Here is a 14106-nt window from a genome sequence, read left to right on the forward strand (position 1 = left end):
ACTCTCGGATTGCTTATTAGCTGGCTGGCGTGTGAAATGCCCCTGGACATCGATGTAAATATGCAATTCTCACAAATATGCCAAAAGAAGTGGGAAGTCAGAATTTACACAGACACACAGAGAGAGAGAGCTCAGGTGGCGACGGGGCTCCGGGCACCTCTCCCGGCTCCCTCTCTGATGGGTCAAGCAGGCAGCGGCGGCGTGCGCCCGGACTGCTGGAGCAAACTCGACCTTGGGGGGGTCAGTTGGCGCCAAGGCAGCCACTGTCGTCCTCAGCTGGCAGCTTTGTTCGAGGGCCCTGTTGGGCCTCCTCCTTTTGTGGTGCTCTATTAATTATTAAGAGAAATATTCCCGAGCTGAATTATAGATATGCCCGGTGCTCACTCACCTAACCGCTGCTGGCTTGGCGAAGGACAACAGGAGGGCCGATTTTCGTTCCTGTTTGATTTTTTTTTTGGGGGGGGGGAGGGATCTTTTTAAATAACTAAAAAAATTGCATTGTAATCGGTGAAAAGGAAAAAAAAATTAAACTGACATGGGGTCTGGTTTTCCTAACTTCTTCCAGTTAGTGACAAAAGTTAGAACCTTTGTCCTGAATGAATTTATCTGTGATCCTCTGGCCTCAACTGCAGGTGGAGGAACTGAGAGAAAGATGGCATCCACACCAGCTCTAGAGAGGCTCTGTCTCAATTCATGCCCCACTATAATCCATTTCTGAAAGTAGGGAGAGTGGATTTCTCCAAAAGTAAAAAACATCCCATGTACTGGCCCCAGATCCCTTCTGTACTGCCACAATGTGTAGTAGTCACTGTGCAGTTTCATACATGCCAAAAGCAGATGGTTGAGTTTATTGTTGTCTCATCAGAAGGATGTTTCTTGGGATGGTAGAAGGCAGGGCTGACAGCACAGGATCTTGGGACTAGTTTCCCAAAAGCAATTTGTGAGATCAGTTGGAAGCAACTGTGGAAATACTTTCAGGGAGATGAAAACTGAGATGGAATGATACACAAAAGACAGGTATATTGAAGCTTGGACATTTTAATTGGGTCATGTTAAAACTTTATGAATTATGCTTCCATAATATGCTTCCATTTACTGTTTGTTCCTATCACAGCCCAGAGAATTTTAAAGTTTAAAATGCCTGAGGTCTCTATAAATATTTACACTTCTTAGGTATCAGGAATCTGAATAACTAAAGCACCACAGCAAGAACACAGCTGAGGAAAAACCACTTTCATGAAGATGTTCATTCAGGTCATACAAGATATAGTTGCTGAGAACTTGATCAAGGCTGGTAACACTCTTTTGAGTGCCCACCTAGCGGCTCTCTGGCTCTCTGCTAAATACTTTGCATACATATTGTTTAATTTTATCTGCATAAATAAAACACTTTATGTGATAGGGATTATTATTATCACTATTTTATAGAGAAGGAAATTGAGGCTTATGATGGTTAATGAACTTGCCCCAAAGTTACATAGCTAATTATTTAGCAGAACTGGGCCTTTAACAGCTGACTCAGCAATGTGGACAATCCCCATGCTAGTGATGATAATGCCGCGTGGTCTAATGCCCATCTGTCCTCACAAACTACTGGCTGTTACAGATACAGAGGCAGTTTAGGAAACAAGGGGGTATGTGCTTTGATGGAGGTATGAGAAACGTGTTCCTGGGATGCAATGAATGGAGTAGCATCTAATTTGGGGGAAGCAAGCAAGGATTGACAAAGAAAGGAGAAATGTTTCTGAGGAATGTGAGAATTGGAGTGGCTGCCATAAAGAATACATGGGCATGTGGCACTGGCGTGGACGGAATAACTGAAACCTGAGAGGTAGGCGGCCCCCAATTGGGAAGAGCATGCTCCTCACTCAGGCTTCCCCCCATTCCCAAACACACACACACACACACACACACACACACAGACCTCTTTGAACTTTAAAAGAATTTCTTTATAAAGCAAACAAGAAACATTCCATTTCTCTTCCTGAAATTCTCTTAAGGATTCCTAGAAAGTCCCACAGATAAACAGTAGCAGAAAGATTCTTTGCTGTGATCAACAAAAATCTACCTTGTCTCAGTTTCAAACTGTTTTCTCTGGAGAGGAAAAAATTATTTTCTTGCCTTTCTTAATCATCAACTAGTCAAAATTCTTCAAGCACCCTACACCCAAATATACCTAATACCACACATAATTTCTCCCTGGCTTTGAATTCTCTCAGTGGTAATACAAATATTCCAGACCACGCTATGAAGCTTACACTTATATAGAAAAGGGCAAAGGGCAGCAGATCTTCCTTTGTACAAAGCAGATAGAAGGCCCTGTGGGATACAAACTAAGTCCATTATAAATGTTTTTGTTCTCTTTGGGGACCATGGTCTCCAGTGAATTGCAGCGTTCTGTTTACTTCACCTCTCTGTCCCCCAGAAGCCCACAACACCTCCCTGAATACAGGCAGTGTATCCCGAGCAACCAGCGCAATACCTGACCCAGAGCAGGCTTTCGATAAGAATGTACTAAAATGAATGAATAATGGAAGAGGCTTCCATTTGCCAAGAAAGCTCAGTGAATGTGTTGGGAGAAAACCCAGAGAAGATTGCTTATACCTGCTTACCCCAGACTCCCAGCTATCGGCCTTTTAAAGTTCTGAAGGGATGTGAGGGGGAAAGAGTTCTGGGGCACTTGATTCCGTGCTTCCCATTCCCTAATGGATGGATGCAGATGTTCTGAGCAGCCCATAATTCCTTATGAAATGTGAGTCACTCAGCTAGCTTTTCCTGGTAGATGGATTTTTCAGTGACCTTTCGCCACACCACCTTGCATTCCGTTTTATGTATACCAGTACTAGTCAGGTCTTAAGACCTCAGAACAGCATAATCACTTCTCATTAAATGAGGAAACATCAATCCTGGAGAGAAAGACTAACCACTCACTTCCTGACTCTCTGACCACGGCTCTGTGTAGGTACAGTGGGGAGTAAGACAGCTACTCTCTGCCCTGGATGGACACCTGTGGTCTAGGGGGTGAGAGATGCATCAACACACCCATGCGGTTAGGGTCTGATAGAAGTCACACGAGGAGCAGAGAGAAGCAGCGTTAACTGAGGTTAGAAAGGTCCTCAAGCCAGAAGGAGCCACGGGTCAAAGGCTTACTGAATAAGAATGGCAAGAATGAGTGTAAGAATAATCAAAGAGAAGCAGAGGATCCGACATGGAATGGGAATGGGAAGCAGTGATTGTGGACTTAGATAGGCCACGCTCAGGAGTCTGAACTACGGTCTATGACAAAACACTGCATGAAAGGATTCTCAACCCTTTTTCCACCTCTACACACAGGACAGATGTGGTTCACACGCATGACACACTCCCCTGGGCAAACGCAGATAGGCAGCTGCAGCATCCACTAAATAGACTGAGTTGCAGGCACTTGCAGGCTTCTTGGTTACAATGACATCTTTCTCCTCCATCTACGAATGCATCTGAGAAACTAAGTGAGTGAAATTGAGTCGGCAGAACCTTAAATCATCTCAGATTTAGATTTCTGAATGCAGATCAATCAGAAATGTCCGTTAACTGAAGTAACTCAGAATTTGCAATGTACCGCATCTCTAATAGTAATCTACCAATGTGGGGTGACACTGCTATTGAGATCCACCCTGTCAGATCCAGTAGTTCCTCTGGTCCAGGATCCCCTGTGGATACCAAAATCTGAAGTTACTCAAAGCCATGAATATAAAAATGGCATAGTATGGTCAGCCCTCCGTATCTGCGGGTTCTGCTTCCACAGATTGGTTGGTTGACTGCATGGATGCAGAACCAGTGGGTCCTGAGGGCCAACTGTACACTATAACAAGGTGAAGTGGATTCATTCTTTTAGCTCTTTGTTACGCTTTCCTTATATGTGGTTAGAATATACAGCAGTTATGGAGACTCACTTAAAATGAAATATCCACCTTGCTGCAGATAAAAATCACCCACATCCTTGTGTGCGGGCACCAATCAATCAGGGGCAAACTTGGGGCAGAGATGAATAGAAGAAGGTTTAGGTATGGAATAGTTTTCAGTCCCTACAGACATTACCACCACTGTGCCTTCCATATTAACTCCTAATAATTTATGTCAAGGAGCTTTTCCCGTATAAGTAAATGTGGGCCTTTTTATAAAAATAAGAGGTCATGGTATACTTCCTGCCAGCAATGTGTTCCAGACTCTGAAGGTCCCTTTAAATATGGTCAATGACCATGGTACAGGCTGGATTCTACTCTTTCAAGAGTTGGCTGCTTTGCCATCTTCCCCATTTTGATTGTGATCAGTACCTTTCACCCCCTAGAACAGACATCACCAAGGCTTAAAACAGGCCTTTGCTCTAAAGCCTAAGAATGTTAATGCCTCCTCCAGGCTGCCAACACCCATCACAGCCCTGACCATCTCTCCTTCATCAGACCAACATTACTTCTGATTTGGTTAAGTACTATAAAGACTTTATCCAGCACATGCTTTCCAAAACAAGGGCCACAGTTGTAGGAAGGATGCTCTCATGTAGAAGAAATCTGTAGTAGGTACAGATCAGTTAAGAAATATACCCCAAATTATGTCTGCTCTGTGCTCACTTTTCTCCACTCCTGGCTAAGAGAGAAACACAATTCTGGGGATTAGCCAACTGATATACAGTCGACCCTTGAAAGATGCAAGGGTTGGGGCGCCAACCCTCTGCACAGTCAAAAATCCGAGTATAATTTATAGTCATTCCTCCCTCTCTGCAGTTGAACTTTCGTGAATTCAACCAACCAACTACAGCGTATTGGAAAAAAATTCTTGAGTAAGTGAACCTGCACAATTCAAACCCATGTTGTTCAAAGGTCAACTGTATTTTAGAACCAAAAGCACAAACAAACAAAGCTGAGAGTATGAGTGTCTAGGTGGTTAACTTATGGTTTCTCATCACTGGTTGCTGAGAACAACACATCAGCTATCAGGTTTTTTATACACTAGAAGCCCCTCTAATTTATCTCTCAGTCAACCTCACAAATCAGCTCTTATTCTGAATAAACACAGAGAACATAGGCTGACAGCCCCAAAGTTCACACAGGAGTACAAAAACTGACAGTCTTCTTTAGATGGTTTTCCAGAATGAGTCCTTTTCTGAATTCATATATAGATTTGAACTTGAAAGTAAATTACAATGAAATTCTAATGATTTACAATAGCCCTGGGGGTGGGGGGGAAATAAACATTTGACTAAAGCAATTACTCTTGGACTGCTTGCAGGGCTGGAGCAGAGATCAGATGCTGGGGTTATAAGATTGTCTCTCCAGCTTCCTGGTTGCAGAACCTCCTGCAAGACACTTAACCCTTGTGAATTTCAGTTTCCTTATCTATAAAAAGGGGAACTGTACTATCAGTCCTCTTTTACAAGATCATGAGTGTAGATCACATAAGAAAATGTAAGAAAACTGTTCTACAACCATAAAAATACAACATAAATAGAAGACATTATTTTAAAGTAATAATCATCTGCTATGGACTGAATGTTTGTGCACCTCCCCGCCCCCCAAATTCATATGTTCAAGCTGTAAACTCCAATGTGATGGTGTTTGGAGATGGGACCTTTGGGAAGTAATCAGAGTTAGATGAGGTCATAAGGATGGGGCCTTCATGAGGGGATTGGTGTCCTTATAAGAAAGAAACATCAGAGAGAGATACTAATGTCTCTTTCTCTCTCACTCTCTCAGAAAGATGGTGGCTGCCTACAAGCCCTGAGAAGAGGCCTCAGAATGAAACCTACCTTGCCAGCACCTTGATCTTAGGCTTTCCAGCATCCAGACTGTAAGAAAATAAACTCCTGTTGTTTAAGCCACCCAGTCTATGGTATTTTTTTTATGGCAGCCTTAACTGATTAAGACATCATCAAAACTTGATAACAGATATTTAACCTGTCTTTCCTAGCAAACTTCACTATGATATTAGAAACTGGTACCTGAAACTCAGCAACACGTTGAGTATTGTAAGTTAAGTACCTGTAAGAAATGATCCTTACAGGTTTTCTTTCAAGGAATGGAAAGATTTGTAATCAATTTGCCAGTTGTTAACATGGTAGTAAAATTTTATTAGGGCTTCATAATCTAAAACTCACTCTAAACCAATTTGGAATTTTGGGCAGTTTTTCTTGTAAAATGGCTATTGATGACATTAGCTTGAATATCCTGAATGTTGTTAACAGTATTAACTGTTCATTAATTCAACAAAATTTTACTGAGCACCTCTTTTATCTCAGGCATCAGTCTAAGCACGAAGCAGTAGCGATAAACAAAGACAAAGCCCCTGCTCTTAAAAAGATAAGCAGGACTTCCCTGGTGGTGCAGTGGTTAAGAATCCACCTGCCAATGCAGGGGACATGGGTTCGAGCCCTGGCCTGGGAAGATCTTACATGCTGCAGAGCAACTACTGAGCCTGCACTCTAGAGCCCACGAGCCATAGCTACTGAGCCTGCGTGCCACAACAACTGAAGCCCTCGCGCCTAGAGCCCGTGCTCTGCAACAAGAGAAGCCGCCACAATGAGAAGCCTGCACACTGCAATGAAGAGTAGCCCAGGCTCACCGCAACTAGAGAAAGCCTGTGTGCAGCAATGAAGACCCAACACAGCCAAAAGTTAATTTGATTTTTTAAAAAAAGATAAGCAAAGTTATTTCACACAACATTAACTGTTATGAGGAAAATAATATAAAGTAATAGAGTGTCAGGAAAAAGGTTTTCAACTTCAGTTGGCTAACTACAGAGAAAGTGACATTTGAACTGAGGCCTACATGACAAGAAAGCTTGCCATGTGAAGATTTAGGGCAGAGAAAAGAAAAACTGTTAGAAGAGGTCTGAACAGGTGTGGTCTAAAAATTGAAAATGTCAGACAAGGGTAGCTAGAAAGCAAAGGCCTTCCCATAAGGAGTCTAGTGAACAGACAGAATCTAAAGCACCAGAGTCCTAATGCGATTTAATTCTACATACCACCACCTCATCATTTTAAGTTGGGGTCATGGTAGTGCATCTCCCTCCTTCCTTTCTCAGACCCCAGTTTCAGGCTTAGTCACTCTTGTGAGTATCTGAGAATAGATAGGAAGGAGCCTTCCTAGGGGCTTAGAGAGGTAGTCCTGGGCAGAGGGAAGAGTTCACAGCTCTACATCAGAAAACCGCTCACATGTACGTAAGAGGTGATGATTGCTATCCCCAGGTGTCCTGAGTTGTAAATGTAGTTCCCAGATTTCTCTCCCTGGTCTAGCGCTGCCTATTCTCTAAAAGGCACGATGTGCTGTCTCTGTTACGACTTCTGTTTTGTTAACAGTTCTTTTCATAGCAAGGAATAGAAAGCAATTCAAGCTAGCTGATAAACAGTCGGCTTACAGTAAGGTTATTGTCAGATCTTACAGGAGTCCACAAAAGAGCTGAAGAACTCTTTCTCAGTAATGAGTCTGCTTTCCCATAATGTCTCCATACATGTGGCCCCACAATGGTTGAGTTAGCCCCATTGTTACACAGTCTTTCAGTTTAAAGGTCCTTCACATGCTCTACAATATCTAAAAGGAGGAATCTGATCAATTTAGCTCAACTCTTTAACCAAGCCAATCAAGTCACAAATTACCAGATTAACTGGTCAAGCCACCAATGTCCTAAAGGGAAGTTCACTCATCTGAGTCTGTAGCTAGAAAGAAATTTTCTGAACAGGGGCCAATACAAGTAAGTCCAGCTCACTAATTCTAATAGCAACATGTTGGGTTGTTTTAAGATCTTGGGAAACCCTTGCTATTCTTACTTATAGAGGATCTTCCCGGCATCATATCTAGCATACTTTAAATGCTTACACATTCCACGTTAGAGATTATGCAATCTATTTTACAGTTGAGTTGCAGCTGACTAGTGGACAGTATTACATGGAAATTTTGCAGTATTTTAAGTTTTTTCTGTATTTCAGGGTTAATTTTAAGAGTGTAGACATTTCATAGCCTCCTGAAAAGCTTATAGGCACACAGGCATGGCCCGGAAACAAAACATAATCCCTGAACAAAGAAATAGCTCCTTGATTACTGTCAAGTACTTAAGAGTCTTGGCTTTTAAGGTATTATTAAATAATCACATTTTTGGCTGATAAACTCTGGATGAAAGATATCCTCACCTGTTTATTCGTCTGCATGTGAATATGTGCTGACATATGTGAATGCATCCTGTGTTTATGTTGTCTTCTATGTTGTGTGTAAGCTATAATGGGAAAGCTAATTATTAAACTCTGCAAATACACCCAGAGGCTACTGTGAGCGATGCAGCCAAAAAAAAATCTAAAAATAACTATGTAATAAATAACCATTTGCAGATGGGAATTGTTCGTGCGGTTTTCTAAACAATAGCAGGTTTCTTTAAGGCATTACGGAATATTTCCTGACGTTTTTACTAGGTGCACTAAATCTTCCATACTTAAAGACAGATAATTTGAATAAGAGTGTGATAAAATTGACTGGATCCAAATTAAAGTTATTTTTAGGACAATATTGAAAGCAATAGACAATTGCTTTATTCTTAGAATAGATTCATACATGCATATTCTCCTGTGTTAGTTAAAAGCATCAAGAGAGTCATTTCTAAGAGGCAGAGCGTTCCAGCAATTATTTTCGAATACTACATTGCCAAAAATGTAAAGACAACTCTTCAAAATAATATCTTGACTGCTCAGTGTTTTATTTCTTCAGGTTCACTCAGGAGAAAAAATTTTAAAAAAAGGAGACTAAACTAGAGCTTAAAAGTTATAGGAATATGTTGCAGAAATATTTAAGTGAGAAAGCCGCAAAGTGTACAGCAAGAGACTTACTGAAAAATGCAAGAGAATTGGGTGTTTCTTAGCAGGGGTGATATACCAAACTTTATAAACAATTAAAATAATATTAAATAATTGCCAAAATTTAAAATCAACTTACAGAAGAGTGGGCTTGACATGTGATAATCTGAGATGGTTTCTTCTACCTGGGACCAAAGTATTTGGTGCAGCCTTTCAAGACAGCTCTGGTTCATACAATCTTCGGCCACCACTAATGTATATGTAGTTAGTGGTCTAGTCACGTGCCTCAAACATAGCTCAACAGAGTCCCTGTACTAATATGTTTAATAACTATTAATTTTCCTGCTCAAGACAGAGCATCTCCATCAAATGATGAACTTTGGCTCCAGTTTCAAGCTTAAAGAAAAAATATACTATATTCTCCTCTTTAACTCATGGGAAGTTATTGAATATTTCATTCCTAAGTTGAATGTGATATATGCAAAGAATAATCTGACTTGTTTATGGTGATATACAGATTACAAGTTAAGAGCATAGCCTCTAAAACCAGCAAACCTCCATCCATTACTAGATGTATGACCTTGATTAGGTTTCTTAAGTTTTCTAAATGGAATGTTCTCAACCACAAAGCGAGAACAATGATACATACTTGATAAGGTTGTTGTACGAACTGAAGGAGACAAATTATGTGAAAGACAAAATGCACAGGACAACTGAGGAGACGATTTATTCGAGCCACTACAATGTGGAGGTTATTCATTAATGAGGAGAGTCTCAAATAAAAGGAAGGGGGCTGGGGGTTTTATAGAAGCAGAAGCAGATAAACAAAGGACTCATCCTAGAATCCTACAGGGGTCGTGAGGAAAGACGGAGGTGAGTCTTACCCTGTAATATGCAAATAGAATAAAAATCTATGTGTATATTATACTCAATGCTGATAAATCAGAGAAAACATAGCTGTTTTTATTAAACAAAAAATGTCAAACAATTCTTATTTGCCAAAGATTGACCTAAATTATTTGAGCTTGAAATCATAAAACATTTCTGATTTGGTTTCTGTAAGGATACTTTTAAAATTTGGCACATTGAAAATCTTAATAGTTCAACTTCCTTAATTCCTGGGAATTTTAGGAATATTCAACTTAAATATGCAATAATTTACCTCTAAGCCAATCAGAATAGAATGCCTTAAGGAGCTCTTTAAGGTTGAATCAAATTTGGTAGTTCCATCTGGAGGTAGGAAATATTACACACTCACACAATGAGATTGGTAAAGGCCTTTCTGAATAACACATAAATACACAGAAAGAGAGAAAGCTTACGACTTCAATTCTAAAATGTCTGTCATGGGTCAAACATAAACACAGAAATGCAAAGAACTGTTCTCTTCCCGCTGGGTATAAGTTCTTAATTGATTTGCACTCCAAACAGACAAACAGGCAAGACTAACAACCCAGAGTCTCTGTCGTCTTTCACCTGACAGAGACAAGATCTTTATAAACCATTAGTTTCTTTACAGAGACCACCAAATGGTCAGACCACAAAACCAAAAGAAGCTGGCAGCAGAAATCAGGCATGTGTTCAAAAAGAATCAAAATCAAATCCTTACCGTGCTACCGATGGACACGAGTCAATTGCACAGGAGCAGGAGTTGGACTTACCATTGGGTCACCAATCACTAGCCAGGAGCAGAGGACAAAGGGCTCCAAAAGTCCTTTACTGGGTGGAGTAAACGGGGATCCAAAAGTGAGGCCATCATATCAGAGTTACAGTACCACACTGTGAAAGACAAATGCAGAAAAGATTATTTTATATAAACTATTACAATAGGAAGAATATTCATAAATGAGGAATGTCTCAAAGAACACGAGGGAGCCTGGGATTTTTTAGCGACCAATAAGCAAGAAGGTTATCCTGGAGTTTATGGGAGTCCTTGGGAAGGAGGCAAGTGGGTCTTAACTCAAAATACACCAGCACAGGGTGGTCATTTAAGGGTAGGAAGATTTCTTAACCATTATTTGCTTTCCAGGAGCAAAGGGCTCAGATAAAGTTCAGCATTGTGCATAGCACAGGGAGATCAGCTTGGTTCTTTGTGTCCACCTAGAGGGGTGGGATAGGGAGGGCGGGAGGGAGATGCAAGAAGGAGGAGATATGGGGATATATGTATATGTATAGCTGATTCACTTTGTTATACAGCAGAAACTAACACACCATTGTAAAGCAATTACACTCCAATAAAGATGTTTAAAAAAAAGGTTCATCATTGTCACATTGTCAATTTTGTAAAATGTTTACTCATGAAGAGCAAAGTGTTGGCAATTATTGTTGGAGAGGGCAGTGCATTTAACAGTACACTTTACATTTTTTGTGTAGAGTCAAATACTGACTATCTTTTACTAGCTGTATGACTTTGGGGAAATTACATAATTTCTCTGATTTTTAATTTTCTTATCAGTTCATTGGGCATAACAATAGTGGCTTCTTCATAAAACTGTTGTGAAGAGCAAATAGGTTAAAAATGAAAAATTCTAAGACCAGGTTCTCACCTGGTGAGCACTCATAAACAATGGTTAATTATTATCATTACTATTTAGAACTGAATGAATGCCATTAGAAAATGGTTCATTTTTTTATTTCTGAAACCCACCTGACAAAGTAAACATTTCTAGAGCACAAGGATTTACTTTTTTATTTGCCAGATCAGTTTGGTAATTTTAACAGTAGAGGGACATTTTGAATTTATTTCTTTAAAAAGATCTGCTATTGTAAAGGAAACAGGAAATTAGTTGTCCTTAAATAATTAACTGAATATCAACAAATTAAACCAAAATCAAAGTTGGAGAAAACTAAATGGCATTTGTCTCTGTTGTGTTAAAATCCATAATTCTGCTGTTTTCCAGCTGAGCTGATATAAACTAGAAAACTGATTGAAAATAGTTTGAGAAAAAAATTTTTTTAAAGCTTGTCATCTTCTTTTCCTTTTAATGAGTGAAATTAATGGTAAAGAAACCTTATCAGATCATTGTTTATGTGAACTGGGTTCTGGGAGGATAAAAGGTTTTGCTGTTTAACAATAGCAAATAAAGCAGTCCTAGACATTCTTGAACGAACATGTAATTCTCTCCTTCTAGAGCACAGAGAGCTTTGTCACAGGGTTCAGAGTCTATCTCTAACAATTCTCAGCCTCTGGTTGAGGCTATTAATTGCACCTCATTTAATGACCGTTAAAATACCAAGAAGGAAAACACTTTATGCTGATTTCCTTGACTCCCTATCTTTGATGAAGACTAGTTTAAAAGGGGGAAAGGGATGAGATGAGGGAGAAGTTTGTATTATTTTGACTGGAGTCTCTCAATTGGTTTACATCTGCATTGCTGATGGGACCAAAATGATAGCTATTGGCTAAAGAACTCTTTAAATCATCCAGTACAAGCCCAAAAACATTTTTTTCATTCTAAGGACTCAGCATCATAATAGACCATCATAGAAAGCACCAGTATGGCCTTAAGAAGCTTCAAATCCACCTACGTGCTTGGGAAGGCAAGACCAGCCCTGACATGATACAGTGGCAAATATATAAGATAACATACAAGTTTTTCTGGTCTCGGAAGTCAGACAGCTTTGGCTCAAATTCTGAATGCATCAATAATAGACCATCACTTGACCATGGACAATTAGCTGTAAAATTTATTTTCTTCATCTGAAAAAGGAGAATAAAGGAAGTACACACATTGTGGAATTGCTCTGATGATTAAAAGAGAAAATGTAAGTACTCAGTTCCTGGCCCTTGGTAAGTATTCTAATGAATGTTAGCCACAGTTGTAGTGATATAGTAAAACAGTATATAAGTAGTGTATATTATAAAGAATTTATATATAGGCTAGAGGCATAGCCTACAATTAATTTATCTGATAGTATATAATTAAATAGTGTTTATGGTGGTACAGATAAAAATGTTATACCAAGTCAAAGGAAGGAAGAACAGTGGGGGTATCAAAAGGAAACTTAATGCTCTTGGTACCACGCCTGGCAAGTAGTAAGGACTCAATATATGTTACATACTTTTACTATCACTGCTAATTGATTTAGTAGGCTTTGTAGAGGAGGTTAAACTTGAGCTGAATGTTAAAGATGGGTAAGATAAGACTAGCAAAGCATCCCTCAAGTGAAGACAATAGCAGGAGTGAAGTTACTGATGTGGGTATTAGCATGACACAGCCCATCAAGGTAAGGACAGTAGTCTAAAGAGAACCAGTGGGAATATGCTCTGATTTCTCTATCAACAAGTCATTATCATTACATTCCTCATTATTAAGAGCTGCTATTCCTTATAGTGTTTGGTGCCGCTGACTGTATGTAGTGAGCTGAATGATGGACACCAAAGAGATATGTCCTCCAATGTCCTAATCCCCAGAATCTGTAAACATGACCTTATTTGGAAAAAAAGATCTTTGCAAATGTAATTAAGATCTTGAGGGACTTCCCTGGTGGTCCAGTGGGTAAGACTGCGCTCCCAATGCAGGGAGCCTGGGTTCAATCCCTGGTCGGGGAACTAGATCCCACATGCATGTCAAAACTGAGAGTTCGCATGCCACAACTAAGAAGTCCTCATGCTGCAACTAAAAGATCCCACATGCCGCAACTAAGACCCGGTGCAGCCAAGATAAACAAACAAACAAAAAACTCAATAAACATGTTTTTTAAAAGGAAAAATTGCAATAAAATTTGAAAGAAAAAGATCTTGAGATAAAGAGATCATCCTGGTTTATCCAGGTGGGCCCTAAATCTGATGACAAGTGTCCTTATAAAAGATACACACGAGAGATTCACAGAGAAGGGAAGGGAAAAACACGGCCACAGGGGCAGAGACTGGAGTAATGACGCCACAAGCCAAGAATTCCCAACAGCCACCAAAACCTGGGAGGGGCAAGGAACAGAATCTCCTCTAGAGGCAAAGCACTGCTGTCATGTTGATTTTGAACTTCTGGACTCTAAAAGTATGGAAGAATAAATTTCTATTTCTTGGTTTAACCACCAAATTTGTGATACTTTCTTACAGCTGCTGCAGAAAACAAATACACTATGCCAAACCTTTTCTTTATTTAACTTAAAAGCCTTCTGCAATCTTCTACAGTCATCTATAACAAGATAGATGTTATGATCACCATTTACAGGGGCTACAGCAATGTTTACCAGGCATGTTAATCTAGTGGGAGGGTCAGGAAAGACTTCTTAAAGGAAGAAGTGTCTAAATTGCAATCGGTTGATTGGGTAGGAGTTAGCTGAGACAGAGC

At 39.9% G+C, this 14106-nt stretch overlaps 1 long non-coding RNA gene across 1 annotated transcript in view; it reads right to left on the bottom strand.

Annotated features, from left to right (window-relative positions):
- LOC141279269 (uncharacterized) overlaps positions 1–14106 on the bottom strand; it is a 326550-nt gene that overhangs the window by 277125 nt on the left and 35319 nt on the right. The window contains exon 2 of the long non-coding RNA XR_012333241.1: positions 10474–10591. This is a non-coding gene — a long non-coding RNA (uncharacterized lncRNA). The remainder of the gene's footprint in view (positions 1–10473; positions 10592–14106) is intronic.

The sequence above is a fragment of the Tursiops truncatus genome, chromosome 8 (genome assembly GCF_011762595.2).
Source record: "Tursiops truncatus isolate mTurTru1 chromosome 8, mTurTru1.mat.Y, whole genome shotgun sequence".
NCBI lineage: Eukaryota > Metazoa > Chordata > Mammalia > Artiodactyla > Delphinidae > Tursiops > Tursiops truncatus.